General features: G+C 38.2%; 1 protein-coding gene and 1 pseudogene across 18 annotated transcripts in view; one reads left to right on the plus strand and one right to left on the minus strand.

Annotated features, from left to right (window-relative positions):
* SENP7 (SUMO specific peptidase 7) overlaps positions 1 to 18,698 on the plus strand; it is a 204,277-nt gene that overhangs the window by 99,079 nt on the left and 86,500 nt on the right. The window lies entirely within an intron of this gene.
* On the minus strand, positions 1,929 to 2,418 carry LOC102127842 (protein FAM136A pseudogene; annotated as a pseudogene).

Below are 18,698 nucleotides of genomic sequence, written 5' to 3' on the forward strand. Positions count from 1 at the left end.
CTCAGAATAATAGTTTTACCACTAGGAATTTTTAGCATATAGATTATGTGTTCATGAAATTTAAATATAATGTGAAGTAAAGAGTCCCAGTAAGATTCTAATTTGTTTTTTGCTGTGTTTTAAAATATTTGTTGTTTTTTGTTCAGTTAGTGGGTGAACTACCAGCTAGTCCAGACCTCTTTCCTCAATTCCAAGTGTCCTAAACTCAACTTGTTGTAAAGTGAGAACCTCATCTTTCTTTCTTTTTTTGTTTCTTCTAACTTCTTTTTTTTTTCTTGACTTCTTTTTTTTTTTTTTTTTAAAATATATATATATTTTATTATACGTTAAGTTCTAGGGTACATGTGCACAATGTGCAGGTTTGTTACATATGTATACATGTGCCATGTTGGTGTGCTGCACCCATTAACTTGTCATTTACATTAGGTATATCTCCTAATGCTATCCCTTCCCCTTACCCCTCCCCACAATAGGCCCCGGTGTGTGATGCTCCCCTTCCTGTATCCAAGTGAACTCATTAGAACCTCATCTTTTCTCAAACTTTGTATTCCCTCCCTATCTGAGTGATTGACACCACTTACAAATTTTAACTTGGGAATTGTCTTTGACTCCTCTTTTTTCCTTATCCTTATATCCAGTCATTTAACACACACACACACACACACATATATATATGTTATATGTATGTATGTATGTATTTTTTGGGGGGTGGGGGCAGAAAATTAAACCTTATTTATTTTTAAAACCAAACCACTAGGAAAATATATCACAGTCTGGAAACAGTAAATGGACAGGCTATATTATCATTTCAAGTAATAAGTTGGTGAAAATACAGTGAAGTTGATATCAAAACAGTAAGGTGCCATGCTGGGTTAGGAACACTGTGTTGCAACAGCCGCAGGCAGAAATGGCATTTGGTAATGGGGGCTGCCTCTCCTTTGCTTTAAAGGAGTCAGCTCATCCTAGCCCAGGTTGCTTACTTTTTTTTCCTTGAATTTCCTGTTGCCAGGGGTTTGTCTCAGTTGGGCTCTGTTAATTCAGGAGGCTAAATACGCAATGCTAGGTTTAGGCTTTCGTTCTATCTGTTCTATAAAATCCAGGTTTTTCCAAATCCAGTACTTCATAACTCTTTTGTAATCAAGTAGCCAACTGCTCCTCTTTTACTATTCATTCCTAGATACCAATATATATCACAGTCAAACCCCTTTCTCCTCCAAGGGGAAAGTGTTACTGCAAGATTGTCCTTTCATTTTGCTACACACAGCCTCAGGGTCCATCAGCCAGTAATTATGCTTCCCAATAATTAGTGTGTCGTCGCCTCTCATGTTTTTGCACAGTCTCCAGGCTGAAAGATGCAGCATGTAATAATTTTAAGAAATGTACATCCACATCTTGATGACCAGAAATGGGGATCCACAAGGACCCTTTCAAAGTTCTTATCTAGTCTCCCTACCAATTCCACATCTTAAAATCAACTTGTATGCCCTTGTATAAATTAAACAAAACCAAGAAAACAAAGACCCAGAAAACTTTTTTCCCTTCTAAGTGAGTGACCTCATGGATTTTGTTTCACAGCTTATGGAAAATGGTGTGGTGACACTTCTGGCAAACAGGATGTTGGCAACAAAGAGAAAATATCTCTCCTCAAACTCCACCAACTCTAACCTGCCAGCCTGTTGGTACCTGTGTAGTAAGAAGAGTCTGGTGCCTCGGAGGACTCTGACTTATTACAGGGAAGATCCTTACTGCCAGGACAAGCGCTGGCCACAGGAAATATAAGCTCTAAAACTCTCCTGTAATATCTCTGACCACTTTTTTCCATTTCACTTTTTAGGACTGAAACATAAAAGAACCAGTGTCTAGAGGCAAGTGACATATGCCTTACACTTGTGGCCATCCTTACTTTCTTCATTCATAAACTTTGCTTAAAAGACTAAAGTTCCCAATTCCTTATAAAAAATATGTTCTTGCCCTCAGCCCCGATGGCTACTGGCAAAGATTTTTATTTCCCAATGGCTAAGAGAGCTTCCTTCATCTTCTTGGTCGTAGTTGGGATGAGGTGCATGTGGTCATCCACACACTTGGTCACACAACCGTCTAGCTGCTGCTTCACCTGAAGCTCCTTACTCCTGCATCTATTGAATCTTTGGATGTGTTATTGCATTGCATGGTGCACCGGGCCAGGCGGTCCTTGAACTTCTCCAACTCACTGATGACCAAAGCCTGGGCTTGAGCCAGAGGCACATGGCAGCGCTTGATGCACTGGTGCACCTGCTGCAGGGAGGCCTGGCTGTCTTCACAACAGCTGGTGCTGCACCGAAACATGAGACCTTGCATTTTCTGAATGTTCTCTTTCTCCAGACTCTTCACCATGGAGTCTGCCACCTCCTGCACCTGCAGCTGCTGTAGCTCTGCCATGGTGACCCTGTGCTGCCCCGTGCTGTGCCACCATATATAGTTATTTTTAACCCCTAAATCTGTCTTTTAAAGGATCTCTTCTCCATCTTTATTGCCAGCACATCAGTTCAAGCCCTAATAACTTCGTGCCTTTTATTACTATGGTAGTAACTTGATTAGGTTTCCTTTACATAGCCTTTTTCTTCTTGTTTTATTCTTTATATTGTCAAAATATTTATTCTAAAAGGTAGATCTTGCTTGCCACTTATTAGTTTAACATCTTTCAATGGCTCCACATAGTCTACTGGATAAAGTTCAAACTTCTTAGTTTGGCACACAAGGCCGTTAATGATCTCACCTTTGCTCATCTCTAATTTTGTGTCTGTCTGTTCCTCCATATTCACAATGTACTTCAGATTTAGGGAACTGTTTTCAGCTTACTGAATGTGTATACTGTTGTATACATCCTGTTTGTTTTCTTCTCTTGGAAACTATCCTCCTTTTTTTTTTTTTTAAGGAAGCCTTCCTTGATTCCACCCTCCAAATCTGTATATGATCCCTTTCTTTGTCTTGCTAAACAGCTTGTTAGTATATCATAACATTTATCACACTATATTGTGATTTTTAGTTTCTCTTCCTCCCTGCAGCAAACTTCCTGAGGATAGGAACTATATTTTATTTCTTATTTTTTCTTTATTCCTAATATAGTACTGGACACTTATCAAATGCTCAGTAAATGTTTGCTGGATAAAAGAAGGAGATTGCTTCTCACTAGAGTTGCATCTCTAGACACTCTGTCTAACATATATTTTCCCTGTAAGAACCAATTATATATTCAGTAACTTTGGTGACAACCAGGAAAAGAGATACTAGAAACGTCAAATAAGGAAACTGGAGAACTCTTTTGTGCATGGCTTTGGATAGATGTTTTCTACCTGAGACTTGCTCTATATAATAGGAGAATTCTGCTTTCTTCAGTCTTTGCTTAACTTTGATATGAGGCTTTTTGTTTTATTTTCATTTCTACTCAGGACTTAAAATTTTAGAAAGATAAGAGGGAGAAACATTTATTTCTGCATTTTAATTTTATCCTAAAGTGTAATCATTGAGTAAACCAAAATTACTCATTCAGTTCCAGAAATGGTATTTTGTTGGACATTTTATTTGCATTCTGGAATCTAAAGTAAACTAAGTATCTTGCCTTTTATGTGAGGGCAGTTTGGCTTTTTGATTTCAGGATAAAATTGAGAAGAAAAATGGAAAAGATAGTTCAAATCAATTTTGTAAGTAATGGAGAAAAGGGTTTTAGAAATATCAAAAGAGTTTTAGAAATATCAAACTAGCAGTATGTGGAATGCACATTTATTTTTTAAAAATATGTAAACTGCATTTTAGTGTTAGTTTTATCTCCATGTATGGTTCATATCTGTTTTCCTGGGAGAAAATTCCAGACATCTCTAAGTCTTTGTCAATAGGAAGGAAAAAACCTAGTGGGACACATGTACAAGGCTTTTGAGAAAATAAACTCTCGGGGGCGGAGCAAGATGGCCGAATAGGAACAGCTCCAGTCTCCAACTCCCAGCGCGAGTAACACAGAAGACCGGTGATTTCTGCATTTTCAACTGAGGTACTGGGTTCATCTCACTGGGGAGTGCCGGACGATCGGTGCTGGTCAGCTGCTGCAGCCCGACCAGCGAGAGCTGAAGCAGGGCGAGGCATTGCCTCACCTGGGAAGCGCAAGGGGGAAGGGAATCCCTTTTCCTAGCCAGGGGAACTGAGACACACAACACCTGGAAAATCGGGTAACTCCCACCCCAATACTGCGCTTTAAGCAAACAGGCACACCAGGAGATCATATCCCACACCTGGCCAGGAGGGTCCCACACCCACGGAGCCTCCCTCATTGCTAGCACAGCAGTCTGTGATCTACCGGCAAGGCAGCAGCGAGGCTGGGGGAGGGGCGCCCGCCATTGCTGAGGCTTAAGTAGGTAAACAAAGCTGCTGGGAAGCTCCAACTGGGTGGAGCTCACAGCAGCTCAAGGAAACCTGCCTGTCTCTGTAGACTCCACCTCTGGGGACAGGGCACAGTAAACAATAACAAACGGAACAGAAACGTCTGCAGACGCAAACGACTCTGTCTGACAGCTTTGAAGAGAGCAGTGGATCTCCCAACACGGAGGTTGAGATCTGAGAAGGGACAGACTCCCTGCTCAAGTGGGTCCCTGACCCCTGAGTAGCCTAACTGGGAGACATCCCCCACTAGGGGCAGTCTGACACCCCACACCTCACAGGGTGGAGTACACCCCTGAGAGGAAGCTTCCAAAGCAAGAATCAGACAGGTACACTCGCTGTTCAGAAATATTCTATCTTCTGCAGCCTCTGCTGCTGATACCCAGGCAAACAGGGTCTGGAGTGGACCTCAAGCAATCTCCAACAGACCTACAGCTGAGGGTCCTGACTGTTAGAAGGAAAACTATCAAACAGGAAGGACACCTACACCAAAACCCCGTCGTCAGTACATCACCATCATCAAAGACCAGAGGCAGATAAAACCACAAAGATGGGGAAAAAGCAGGGCAGAAAAGCTGGAAATTCAAAAAATAAGAGCGCATCTCCCCCGGCAAAGGAGCGCAGCTCATCGCCAGCAACGGATCAAAGCTGGACGGAGAATGACTTTGACGAGATGAGAGAAGAAGGCTTCAGTCCATCAAATTTCTCAGAGCTAAAGGAGGAATTACGTACCCAGCGCAAAGAAACTAAAAATCTTGAAAAAAAAATGGAAGAATTGATGGTTAGAGTAATTAATGCAGAGAAGGTCATAAACGAAATGAAAGAGATGAAAACCATGACACGAGAAATACGTGACAAATGCACAAGCTTCAGTAACCGACTCGATGAACTGGAAGAAAGAGTATCAGCGATTGAGGATCAAATGAATGAAATGAAGCGAGAAGAGAAACCAAAAGAAAAAAGAAGAAAAAGAAATGAACAAAGCCTGCAAGAAGTATGGGATTATGTAAAAAGACCAAATCTACGTCTGATTGGGGTGCCTGAAAGTGAGGGGGAAAATGGAACCAAGTTGGAAAACACTCTTCAGGATATCATCCAGGAGAACTTCCCCAACCTAGTAGGGCAGGCCAACATTCAAATCCAGGAAATACAGAGAACGCCACAAACATACTCCTCGAGAAGAGCAACTCCAAGACACATAATTGCCAGATTCACCAAAGTTGAAATGAAGGAAAAAATCTTAAGGGCAGCCAGAGAGAAAGGTCGGGTTACCCACAAAGGGAAGCCCATCAGACTAACAGCAGATCTCTCGGCAGAAACTCTGCAAGCCAGAAGAGAGTGGGGGCCAATATTCAACATTCTTAAAGAAAAGAATTTTAAACCCAGAATTTCATATCCAGCCAAACTAAGTTTCATAAGTGAAGGAGAAATAAAATCCTTTACAGATAAGCAAATGCTTAGGGATTTTGTCACCACTAGGCCTGCCTTACAAGAGACCCTGAAGGAAGCACTAAACATGGAAAGGAACAACTGGTACCAGCCATTGCAAAAACATGCCAAAATGTAAAGACCATCGAGGCTAGGAAGAAACTGCATCAACTAACGAGCAAAATAACCAGTTAATATCATAATGGCAGGATCAAGTTCACACATAACAATCTTAACCTTAAATGTAAATGGACTAAATGCTCCAATTAAAAGACACAGACTGGCAAACTGGATAAAGAGTCAAGACCCATCAGTCTGCTGTATTCAGGAGACCCATCTCACACGCAGAGACATACATAGGCTCAAAATAAAGGGATGGAGGAAGATTTACCAAGGAAATGGAGAACAAAAAAAAGCAGGGGTTGCAATACTAGTCTCTGATAAAACAGACTTTAAACCATCAAAGATCAAAAGAGACAAAGAAGGCCATTACATAATGGTAAAGGGATCAATTCAACAGGAAGAGCTAACTATTCTAAATATATATGCACCCAATACAGGAGCACCCAGATTCATAAAGCAAGTCCTTAGAGACTTACAAAGAGACTTAGACTCCCATACAATAATAATGGGAGACTTCAGCACTCCACTGTCAACATTAGACAGATCAACGAGACAGAAAGTTAACAAGGATATCCAGGAATTGAACTCATCTCTGCAGCAAGCAGACCTAATAGACATCTAGAGAACTCTCCACCCCAAATCAACAGAATATACATTCTTCTCAGCACCACATCGTACTTTCTCCAAAATTGACCACGTAATTGGAAATAAAGCACTCCTCAGCAAATGTACAAGAACAGAAATTGTAACAAACTGTCTCTCAGACCACAGTGCAATCAAACTAGAACTCAGGACTAAGAAACTCAATCAAAACCGCTCAACTACATGGAAACTGAACAACCTGCTCCTGAATGACTACTGGGTACATAATGAAATGAAGGCAGAAATAAAGATGTTCTTTGAAACCAATGAGAACAAAGATACAACATACCAGAATCTCTGGGACACATTTAAAGCAGTGTGTAGAGGGAAATTTATAGCACTAAATGCCCACAAGAGAAAGCAGGAAAGATCTAAAATTGACACTCTAACATCGCAATTAAAAGAACTAGAGAAGCAAGAGCAAACTCATTCGAAAGCTAGCAGAAGGCAAGAAATAACTAAGATCAGAGCAGAACTGAAGGAGATAGAGACACAAAAAACCCTCCAAAAAATCAATGAATCCAGGAGTTGGTTTTTTGAAAAGATCAACAAAATTGACAGACCACTAGCAAGACTAATAAAGAAGAAAAGAGAGAAGAATCAAATTGACGCAATTAAAAATGATAAAGGGGATATCACCACTGACCCCACAGAAATACAAACTACCATCAGAGAATACTATAAACACCTCTACGCAAATAAACTGGAAAATCTAGAAGAAATGGATAATTTCCTGGACACTTACACTCTTCCAAGACTAAACCAGGAAGAAGTTGAATCCCTGAATAGACCAATAGCAGGCTCTGAAATTGAGGCAATAATTAATAGCCTACCAACCAAAAAAAGTCCAGGACCAGATGGATTCACAGCTGAATTCTACCAGAGGTACAAGGAGGAGTTGGTACCATTCCTTCTGAAACTATTCCAATCAATAGAAAAAGAGGGAATCCTCCCTAACTCATTTTATGAGGCCAACATCATCCTGATACCAAAGCCTGGCAGAGACACAACAAAAAAAGAGAATTTTAGACCAATATCCCTGATGAACATCGATGCAAAAATCCTCAATAAAATACTGGCAAACCGGATTCAGCAACACATCAAAAAGCTTATCCACCATGATCAAGTGGGCTTCATCCCTGGGATGCAAGGCTGGTTCAACATACGCAAATCAATAAACATAATCCAACATATAAACAGAACCAAAGACAAGAACCACATGATTATCTCAATAGATGCAGAAAAGGCTTTTGACAAAATTCAACAGCCCTTCATGCTAAAAACACTCAATAAATTCGGTATTGATGGAACGTACCTCAAAATAATAAGAGCTATTTATGACAAACCCACAGCCAATATCATACCAAATGGGCAAAAACTGGAAAAATTCCCTTTGAAAACTGGCACAAGACAGGGATGCCCTCTCTCACCACTCCTATTCAACATAGTATTGGAAGTTCTGGCTAGGGCAATTAGGCAAGAGAAAGAAATCAAGGGTATTCAGTTAGGAAAAGAAGAAGTCAAATTGTCCCTGTTTGCAGATGACATGATTGTGTATTTAGAAAACCCCATTATCTCAGCCCAAAATCTCCTTAAGCTGATAAGCAACTTCAGCAAAGTCTCAGGATACAAAATTAATGTGCAAAAATCACAAGCATTCTTATACACCAGTAACAGACAAACAGAGAGCCAAATCAGGAATGAACTTCCATTCACAATTGCTTCAAGGAGAATAAAATACCTAGGAATCCAACTGACAAGGGATGTAAAGGACCTCTTCAAGGAGAACCACAAACCACTGCTCAGTGAAATCAAAGAGGACACAAACAAATGGAAGAACATACCATGCTCATGGATAGGAAGAATCAATATCGTGAAAATGGCCATACTGCCCAAGGTAATTTATAGATTCAATGCCATCCCCATCAAGCTACCAATGAGTTTCTTCACAGAATTGGAAAAAACTGCTTTAAAGTTCATATGGAACCAAAAAAGAGCCCGCATCTCCAAGACAATCCTAAGTCAAAAGAACAAAGCTGGAGGCATCACGCTACCTGACTTCAAACTATACTACAAGGCTACAGTAACCAAAACAGCATGGTACTGGTACCAAAACAGATATAGACCAATGGAACAGAACAGAGTCCTCAGAAATAATACCACACATCTACAGCCATCTGATCTTTGACAAACCTCAGAGAAACAAGAAATGGGGAAAGGATTCCCTATTTAATAAATGGTGCTGGGAAAATTGGCTAGCCATAAGTAGAAAGCTGAAACTGGATCCTTTCCTTACTCCTTATACGAAAATTAATTCAAGATGGATTAGAGACTTAAATGTTAGACCTAATACCATAAAAATCCTAGAGGAAAACCTAGGTAGTACCATTCAGGACATAGGCATGGGCAAAGACTTCATGTCTAAAACACCAAAAGCAATGGCAGCAAAAGCCAAAATTGACAAATGGGATCTCATTAAACTAAAGAGCTTCTGCACTGCAAAAGAAACTACCATCAGAGTGAACAGGCAACCTACAGAATGGGAGAAAATTTTTGCAATCTACTCATCTGACAAAGGGCTAATATCCAGAACCTACAAAGAACTCAAACAAATTTACAAGAAAAAAACAAACAACCCCATCAAAAAGTGGGCAAAGGATATGAACAGACATTTCTCAAAAGAAGACATTCATACAGCCAACAGACACATGAAAAAATGCTCATCATCACTGGCCATCAGAGAAATGCAAATCAAAACCACAATGAGATACCATCTCACACCAGTTAGAATGGCGATCATTAAAAAGTCAGGAAACAACAGGTGCTGGAGAGGATGTGGAGAAATAGGAACACTTTTACACTGTTGGTGGGATTGTAAACTAGTTCAACCATTATGGAAAACAGTATGGCGATTCCTCAAGGATCTAGAACTAGATGTACCATATGACCCAGCCATCCCATTACTGGGTCTATACCCAAAGGATTATAAATTATGCTGCTATAAAGACACATGTACACATATGTTTATTGCGGCACTATTCACAATAGCAAAGACTTGGAATCAACCCAAATGTCCATCAGTGACAGATTGGATTAAGAAAATGTGGCACATATACACCATGGAATACTATGCAGCCATCAAAAAGGATGAGTTTGTGTCCTTTGTAGGGACATGGATGCAGCTGGAAACCATCATTCTTAGCAAACTATCACAAGAACAGAAAACCAAACACCGCATGTTCTCACTCATAGGTGGGAACTGAACAGTGAGAACACTTCGACTCAGGAAGGGGAACATCACACACCGGGGCCTATCATGGGGAGGGGGGAGGGGGGAGGGATTGCATTGGGAGTTATACCTGATGTAAATGATGAGTTGATGGGTGCAGCACACCAACATGGCACAAGTATACATATGTAACAAACTTGCACGTTATGCACATGTACCCTACAACTTAAAGTATAATAATAATAAATAAATTAAAAAAAAATCATGAAATCAAAAAAAAAATAAATAAATAAACTCTCTTCTGCTTTCATCAGTTTGTACCAGAGATTGTTAGAGAAATATGGAGATAGTGTACCCATATTCCATTAAGAAGAGTTAGCTGCTGGTACTTGGAATTTCTGTAACTATATTTATTTATCTTTGTCTTAAATTTATATGCATTTGAAGTTTTTAAAAAATTACGTATTCCAGATATGTGATGGTAAAACTATTTGGATATTGCAGTGTTCCTATCATTTTAAGATTTTTTAAGTCAGTAATCTAGTTGAGTGGTGATAATTATTCACTTAAAATTTATCTTAATAGAAGAACAAATTTAGAAACTAATCGGTGAATCTCTTTAATAAAGTTACTCAAAGATTAAATTTTTTCTACATACCTTTAAGATGCTGATTTAGAAGGTATATTTTAAATTATGTCATCTGGGACAAGCATAGAGTTATGAGAATCCTCTTAAAGTGCCACATAACACAATTTTAGAAAGGCATTCATTGCAGCAAAATGAAAACTAAATTAATATTGTAATTTTTGGCTCATTATAGATTTATTAGTGGATATAATTATGTTATCTTTCAGCAAGGACTTCATTTCTCTAAAAATTTGCTCTATAGATGAAGTTGTATGTTAATAGCTCTTTCTAGTTCTTCAGAGTTTTCCCTCCATTATTAAGTTATTTGAATATGACAGTTACCTTGCTATTTAAACAAAGAAGGAACCTATAGTTTGCATTTGAGAAAACTAATAGTCGGAGAGAATAACCATGCAGAGATACAGTCAGAAAATGGTACTACTTCTCAGGCCAGTATACTTTCTGCTACCTCTCACTGCATTTCAAAATTAGTTTCTGCTTTGTTTTAGTATATTTATGATATTTTGAAGTGGGATTTCATAATATTAGTAAATAAAATTAAATAAACTCTACCTTACATACTGATACTGTTTACATACTTAGGAAAAAATTGGGTAAATATGTGAAATGACAACTTTTAGTTCTTCCTTCCAGATTGAGATAGTATGAAAGATGAAGTATACACCTTTGTATACTTCAATTCCTTGCAAAAATTCAGAACTTCCGAAATGCTGACTAGCCCTGGAATATCCTTGACTGTGCTAATTTATAAATCTGTACTGCAAAAGACAGCTTAGGTATTGTTAATTTAGTTCTCAGTTTATAGATTTGTGTTCTTTAAGGCTATCACGCAAAATTCCTTGTTTCCTCAAGGTACCCAAACTGGATAAGTTTTCAATAGTCGAAAGGTGTTTGGGCTGTGGCTGTGTGCTATGAAGAGCTGTGTGTACTGTAGTCATTGCTAACCGTTTATATACTTTAATTGTATATTAAAAATTGCAAGCATCTAGTAAGATTTTTTATCAGGATTGCAGAGCATAGTAAATTATAAGTATTATTTGAAAGGGTAGTTTATAGCTTTGAGCAAGACTACAATAATATGAAAATTATTACAGAAATATGAAAATTAAGTGATATTCCGTTTATTGTGTATTTACTGTGTGCCAGGAATTATGCTAACTGCTTTCCATCTATTGTCTCATTTAATCTTAACAACTTTGTAAGGGAGATATTATTCTTCCCATTTTAGAGATGAGAAGATCAATGTGTAGAGGTAGAAATTATGGTAATTAACTTGCCCAAGGCTTTATAGTTATAAGGTGGTAAAATAAGAATCCAGACCTATGTTGATCTAACTTCAAAGTCCTTGCTGTTCATTCCTGTGCCATACTGCTTCTCTTTACATTTTCGCCCTTCTGAAGTTTAATTTTTTTTCATCAGTAAAGTAGGAATTGGACTTTGCTGCAGATACCATATCTAATTCATTATTTTATTTTATTTTATTAAATAAATAATAAAATAACCTATACCACAGTTTCTTTATCCACTTGTTGATGGATGGGCATTTGGGTTGGTTCCACGTTTTTGCAGTTGTGAATTGTGCTGCTATAAACACATGTGTGCAAGTAGCTTTTTCATATAATGACTTCCTTTCCTCTGGGTAGATACCCAGGAATGGGATTGCTGGATCAAATGGTAGTTCTACTTTTAGTTCTTTAAGGAATCTCCACACTGTTTTCCACAGTGGTTGTCCTAGTTTACATTCCCACAAGCAGTGTAGAAAAGTTCCCTTTTCATCATATCCATGGCAACATCTACTATTTTTTGATTTTTTGATGATGGCCATTCTAGCAGGAGTAAGGTGGTGCCGCATTGTAGTTTTGATTTGCATTTACCTGATCATTTGTGATGTTGAGCACTTTTTCATATTTTTTTTGGCCATTTGTATATCTTCTTTGAGAATTGTCTATCCATGTCCTTAGCTCACTTTTTGATGAGATTGTTTGTTTTTTTTCTTGTTGATTTGTTTGCATTCGTTATAAATTCTGGATATTAGTCCTTTGTCAGATGTATACATTGTGAAGATTTTTTTCCCACTCTGTGGGTTATCTGTTTACTCTGCTGACTGTTCCTTTTGGTATGCAGAAGCATGTTAGTTCGATTAAGTCCCAGCAATTTATCTTTGTTTTTATTGCATTTGTTTTGGGTTCTTGGTCATAAAATCCTTGCCTAAGCCAATGTCTAGAAGGGTTTTTCCAATGTCATCTTCTAGAATTTTTATAGATTTAGGTCTTAGATTTAAGTCCTTAATCCATCTTGAGTTGATTTTTGTGTAAGGTGAGAGATGAGGCTCCAGTTTCATTCTCCTACATGTGGCTAGCCAATTATCCCAGCACCATTTGTTGAGAAGGGTGTCCCTTCCTCACTTCATGGTTTTGTTTGCTTTGTCGAAGATCAGTTGGCTGTAAGTATTTGTGATTATTTTATTTCTGGGTTCTCTATTCTCTTCCATTGGTCTGGGTGTTTATTTTTGTATCAGTACCATGCTGTTCTGGTGACTATGGCCTTATAGTATGCGATCAGGTAATGTGATGCCAGTAGATTTGTTTTCTTTGCTTAGTCTTGCTTTGGGTATGCAGGCACTTTTTTGGTTTCATAAGAATTTTATAATTTTTTTTTCTAATTCTGTGAAGAATGATGGTGGTATTTTGATGGGAATTGCATTGAATTTGTAGATTGCTTCTAGCAATATGGTCATTTTCACAATATTGATTCTACCCATCCATGATTATGGGATGTGTTTTCAGTTGTTTGTGTCGTCTATGATTTCTTTCAGTAGTGTTTTGTAGTTTTCCTTGTAGAGGTCTTTTGACTCCTTAGTTAGATATATTCCTAAGTATTTTATTTTTATTTTTTGGCAGCTCTTGTAAAAGGGGTTGAGGATTTGATTCTCTGCTTGGTTGCTGTTGGTGTATAGAAGAGCTGCTGATTTGTGTACATTAATCTTATATGCAGAAACTTTGCTGAATTCTTTTATCAGTTCTAGGAGCTTTCTGGAGGAATCTTTAGGGTTTTCAAGATAAATGATCATAGTGTCAGCAAATAGGGATAGTTTGACTTCTTCTTTATCGATTTGGATGCCCTTTATTTTTTCTCTTGTGTGATTGTTCTGGCCTGGACTTCCAGTACTGTGTTGAAGAGGAGTGTTGAGAGTGGGCATCCTTGTCTTGTTCCAGTTCTCAGAAGGAATGCTTTCAACTTTTCCCCATTCAGTATTATGTTGGCTGTGGGTTTGTCATAGATGGCTTTTATTATATTGAGGTATATCCCTTGTATGCCAATTTTGCTGAAAGTTTTAATCATAAAGAGATGCTGGATTTTGTTGAATGCTTTTTCTACATCTATTGAGGTGATCATGGGATTTTTGTTTTTAATTCTGTTTATGTGGTGTGTCGCATTTATTGACTTGCATGTGTTAAACCATCCCTGCATTCCTAATATGAAACCTGTTATCATGGTGGATTATCTCTTTGACATGTTGTTGGATTCAAACAGCTCATATTTTGTTAAGGACTTTTGTGTCTGTGTTGATCAGGGGTATTGGTCTGTAGTTTTCTTTTCTTTATGTCCTTTCTTGATTTTGGTATGAGGGTGATACTGTCTTCATGGAATGATTTAGGGAAGGTTCCCTTTTTCTCTGTCTTGTGGAATAGTGTCAGTAAGATTGGTACCAATTCTTTGAATGTCTGGTAGAATTCTGCTGTGAATCCGTCTGGTCCTGGACTTTTTTTTGTTGTTGGTAATGTTTAAATTACCATTTCAGTTCTCGCTGCTTGTTATTGGTCTGTTCAGGGTACCTAATTCTTCCTATTTTAAGCTAGGAGGGTTCTATCTTTCCAGGAATTTATTCTTCTAGGTTTTCTAGTTTATGCGTATAAAGGTGTTTATAGTAGCCTTGAATGATCTTTTGTATTTCTGTGTTGTCAGTTGTACCTCCCGTTTTGTTTCTTATTGAGCTTATTTGGATTTTCTCTCTTCTTTTCTTGGTTAATATTGCTAATGGTCTATCAATTTTATTTCTGTTTTCAAAAAACCAGCTTTTTGTTTTATTTATCTTTTTTTTTTTTGGTTTTAATTTCATTTAGTTCTGCTGTGATCTTGATTATTTCTTTTGTTCTGCTGGGTTTGGGTTTGATTTGTTCTTGTTTCTCTAGTTCTTTGAGGTGTGACCTTAGATTGCCTGTTTGTCCTCTTTCAGACTTTCTGATGTAGGCATTTAAGGCTATGAACTTCCCTCTTAGCATCGCCTTTGCTGTGTCCCAGAGATTTTGATAGGTTGAACTGAACAGCACTATTGTTGTTCAGTGGAAAAGTTTTTTAATTTCCATCTTGATTTCATTTTTGACCCAGTGATCACCAGGAGCAGGTTATTTAATTTCCATGTGTTTGCATGGTTTTGAAGGTTCTTTTTGGAGTTGATTCCCAGTTTTATTCCACTGTGGTCTGAGAGAGTGCTTGGTATAATTTCAGTTTTCTCAAGTTTATAGAGGCTTGTTTTGTGGCCTATCATATGGTCTATCTTGGAGAAAGTTCCATATGCTGTTGAATAGAATGTATATTCTGCGGTTGTTGGATGGAATGTTCTGTGTATATCTGCTAAGTCCATTTGTTCCAGGGTATAGTTTAAATCCACTGTTTCTTTGTTGACTTTCTGTCTTGATGACCTGTCTAGTGCTGTGAGTGGAGTATTGAAGTCCCCCACTATTATTGTGTTGCTGTCTATCTCATTTCTTAGGTCTATTAGTAGTTGTTTTATAAATTTGGGAGCTCTAGTGTTAGATGCATATATGTTTATATTTTCCTGTTGGACTAGTCCTTTTATCCTTATATAATGTCCCTCTTTGTCTTTTCTAACTGCTGTTTCTTTAAAGTTTGTTTTGTCTGATATAAGAATAGCTACTCCTGCTTGCCTTTGCTGTCCATTTCCCTGAAATGTCTTTTCCACCCCTTTACCTTAAGTTTGTGCAAGTCCTTATGTGTTAGGTGAGTGTCTTGAAGGCAGCAGATAGTGGCTGGTGAATTCTTAATCATTCTGCAATTCTGTATCTTTTAAGTGGAGCATTTAGGCCATTTACATTCAATGTTAGTATTGAGATGTGAGGTACTATTCCATTTATTGTGCTATTTGTTGCCTGTATACCTTGTTTTTTGTTTTTGTTTTTGTTTTTCAAATTGTATTTGTATTTTATAGGTCCTGTGAGATTTATGTTTTAAAGAGGTTCTGTTTTGATGTGTTTCCAGGATTTATTTTAAGGTTTAGAGCTCCTTTTAGCAGTTCTTGCAGTGCTTGGTAGTGGTGAGTTCTCTTAGCATTTGTTTGTCTGAGAAAGATTGTATCTTTCCTTTGTATATGAAGCTTAGTTTCGCTTGATACAAAATTCTTGACTGATAATTGTTTTGTTTGAGGAGAGTGAAGATAGGGCTCCAGTCCCTTCTAGCTTGTAGGGTTTTTGCTGAGAAATCTGCTGTTAATCTGAGAGTTTTTCTTTATAGATTACCTGGTACTTTTGTCTCACAGCTCTTAAGATTCTTTCCTTCATATTAACTTTAGATAACCTGATGACATTGTGACTAGGTGATGATCTTTTTGTGATGAATTTTCCAGATGTTCTTTGAGTTTCTTGTATTTGGATGTTTAGGTCTCCAGCAAGGCCGGGGAAGCTTTCCTCAATTATTCCCCAAAATATGTTTTCCAAACTTTTAGATTTCTCTTTTTCCTCAGGAACACCTATTATTCTTGATTTGGTCATTTAACATAATCCCAGACTTCTTGGGGGCTTTGTTCATATTTTTAAATTCTTTTTTCTTTGTCTTTGTTGGATTGGGTTAATTTGAAGACCTGTTTTCAAGCTCTGAATTTCTTTCTTCCACTTGTTCAATTCTATTGCTGAGACTTTCGAGAGCATTTTGCATTTCTATAAGTGTGTCCATTGTTTCCTGAAGTTTGAATTGTTTTTTATTTATGCTATTTCCCCGAATATTTCTCCCTTCACCTCTTGTATCATTTTTTGGACTTCCTTACATTTGGCTTCACCTTTCTTTGGTGCCTCCCCGATTAGCTTAATAACTAACCTCCTAATTTCTTTTTCAGGCAAATCAGGGTTTTCTTCTTGGTTTGGGTCCATTGCTGATGAGCTAGTATGATTTTTTGGAGGTGTTAAAGAACCTTATTTTGTCATAGTGCCAGAGTTGGTTTTCTGGTTCCTTGTCATTTGAGTAGGCTCTGTCAGAGGGAAGGTCTAGGGCTGAAGGCTGTTGCTCAGATTCTTTTGTCCCATAGGGTGTTCCCTCGATATAGTACTCTCCCCCTTTTCCTATGGATGTGGCTTCCTGAGAGCAGAGCTGTAGTGATTGTTATCTTTCTTCTGGGTGTAGCCACCCAGCTATTCTACCAGGCTCTGGGCTGGTACTGGTGGTTGTCTGCACAGAGTCTTGTGACCTGAACCATCTATGGGCTTCTCAGCCATGGATACCGGCACAGTATTTGGGGTGTCTGGGTCCTGCTGGTGCACTCTGCTTCCTTCGTAAGGTGTATGGGTCCTCTCAGGCTTCGTGATTTATTCCTGCAGTTGTTCTGGAGCAAAACTTCACGATGCGAGCTTCCACATGCTGCTCTGTCTGTCCGAGTCAGAGCTGCAATCTAGTCTGCCTCCCATCCACCATTATCCCCTTTTGTTCCCAGTTCTGGAGGCAAGAAATCCAATCAAGGTGTTTTAAGGGCTGTGAGAGAAGGGCATGTGCCAGGCCTCTCTCTTTGACTTGTAGATGTCTGTCTTCTCCCTGTGTCTCTTCACATTGTTTTCTCACTGTGCGTCTCATTGTGGTTTTTATTTGTATTTCTCTAATGATCAGTGATGTTGTGCTTTTAAAATATGGTTATTGTCTGCATGTGTCTTCTTTGGAAAGATATCGGTTCATGTCCTTTGCCCACATTATAATGGGGTTGTTTGCTTTTTTTCATGTTAATTTGTTTAAGTTCCTTGTAAACTCTGGAAATTAGACATTTGTTAGATGGATAGATTGCAAAAACTTTCTCCCATTCTGTAGGGTGTCTGTTCACTCTAATGATAGTTTCTTTTGCTGTGCAGAGCTGTTTAGTTTAATTAGATCCCATTTGACAATTTTTACTTTTGTTGCAATTGCTTTTGGCATTTTTGTCATGAAATCTTTGCCTGTGCTTGCCTATGTCCTGAATGGTATTGCCTAGATTTTCTTCTAGGTTTTTTATAGTTTTAGGTTTTACATTTAAGTCTTTAATCCATTTTGAGCTAATTTTTATATATAGTGTAACAATCGGGTTCAATTTCAATTTTTTGCACATGGCTAGTTGTTTTCCCAGCACCATTATTAAATATGGAACCCTTTGTCCATTGCTTGTTTTTGTCAGGTTTGTCAAAGATCACAGAATTATAGGTGTGCAGTCTTATTTCTGGGCTCTTTATTCTTTTCCATTAGTCTGTGTGTTTATTTTTGTACCAGTACCATGGTGTTTTGGTTACTATAGCCCTATAATATGGTTTGAAGGGAGATAAGATGATTCTTGCAGTTTTTTCCTTTTTGCTTAGTATTGTCTTGGTTATATGGGGTTCTTTTTCATTCCATATGAATTTTAAAGTAGTTTTTTCTAATTCTATGAAGAGTGTCATTGGTAGTATGATAAGAATAGCATTGAATCTGTAAATTGCTTTGGGAAGTAAGGCCATTTTAATATTGGTACTTTCTATCCATTAGCCTGGGATGTTTCTCCATTCGTGTCTTCTCTGATTTTTTAAAGTAGTGTTTTATAGTTCTCCTTATAGAGATCTTTCACCTCCCCGGTTAACTGTATTCACAGGTATATTATTCTTTTTGTGGCTGTTATGAATGAGATTGCCTTTGTAATTTGGCTTTCCACTTGGCTGTTGTTGGTATATAGGAATGCTAGTGATTTTTGTACATTGATTTTTTTTTTGTTTGTTTGTTTTTTTTTTGAGACGGAGTCTCTCTCTGTCGCCCGGGCTGGAGTGCAGTGGCTGCATCTCAGCTCGCTACAAGCTCCGCCTCCCGGGTTTACGCCATTCTCCTGCCTCAGCCTCCCGAGTAGCTGGGACTACAGGCGCCCGCCACCTCGCCCGGCTAGCTTTTTGTATTTTTTAGAGACGGGGTTTCACCGTGTTAGCCAGGATGATCTCGATCTCCTGA

Source organism: Macaca fascicularis, chromosome 2, assembly GCF_037993035.2.
Source record: "Macaca fascicularis isolate 582-1 chromosome 2, T2T-MFA8v1.1".
In the NCBI taxonomy this organism is placed as follows: domain Eukaryota; kingdom Metazoa; phylum Chordata; class Mammalia; order Primates; family Cercopithecidae; genus Macaca; species Macaca fascicularis.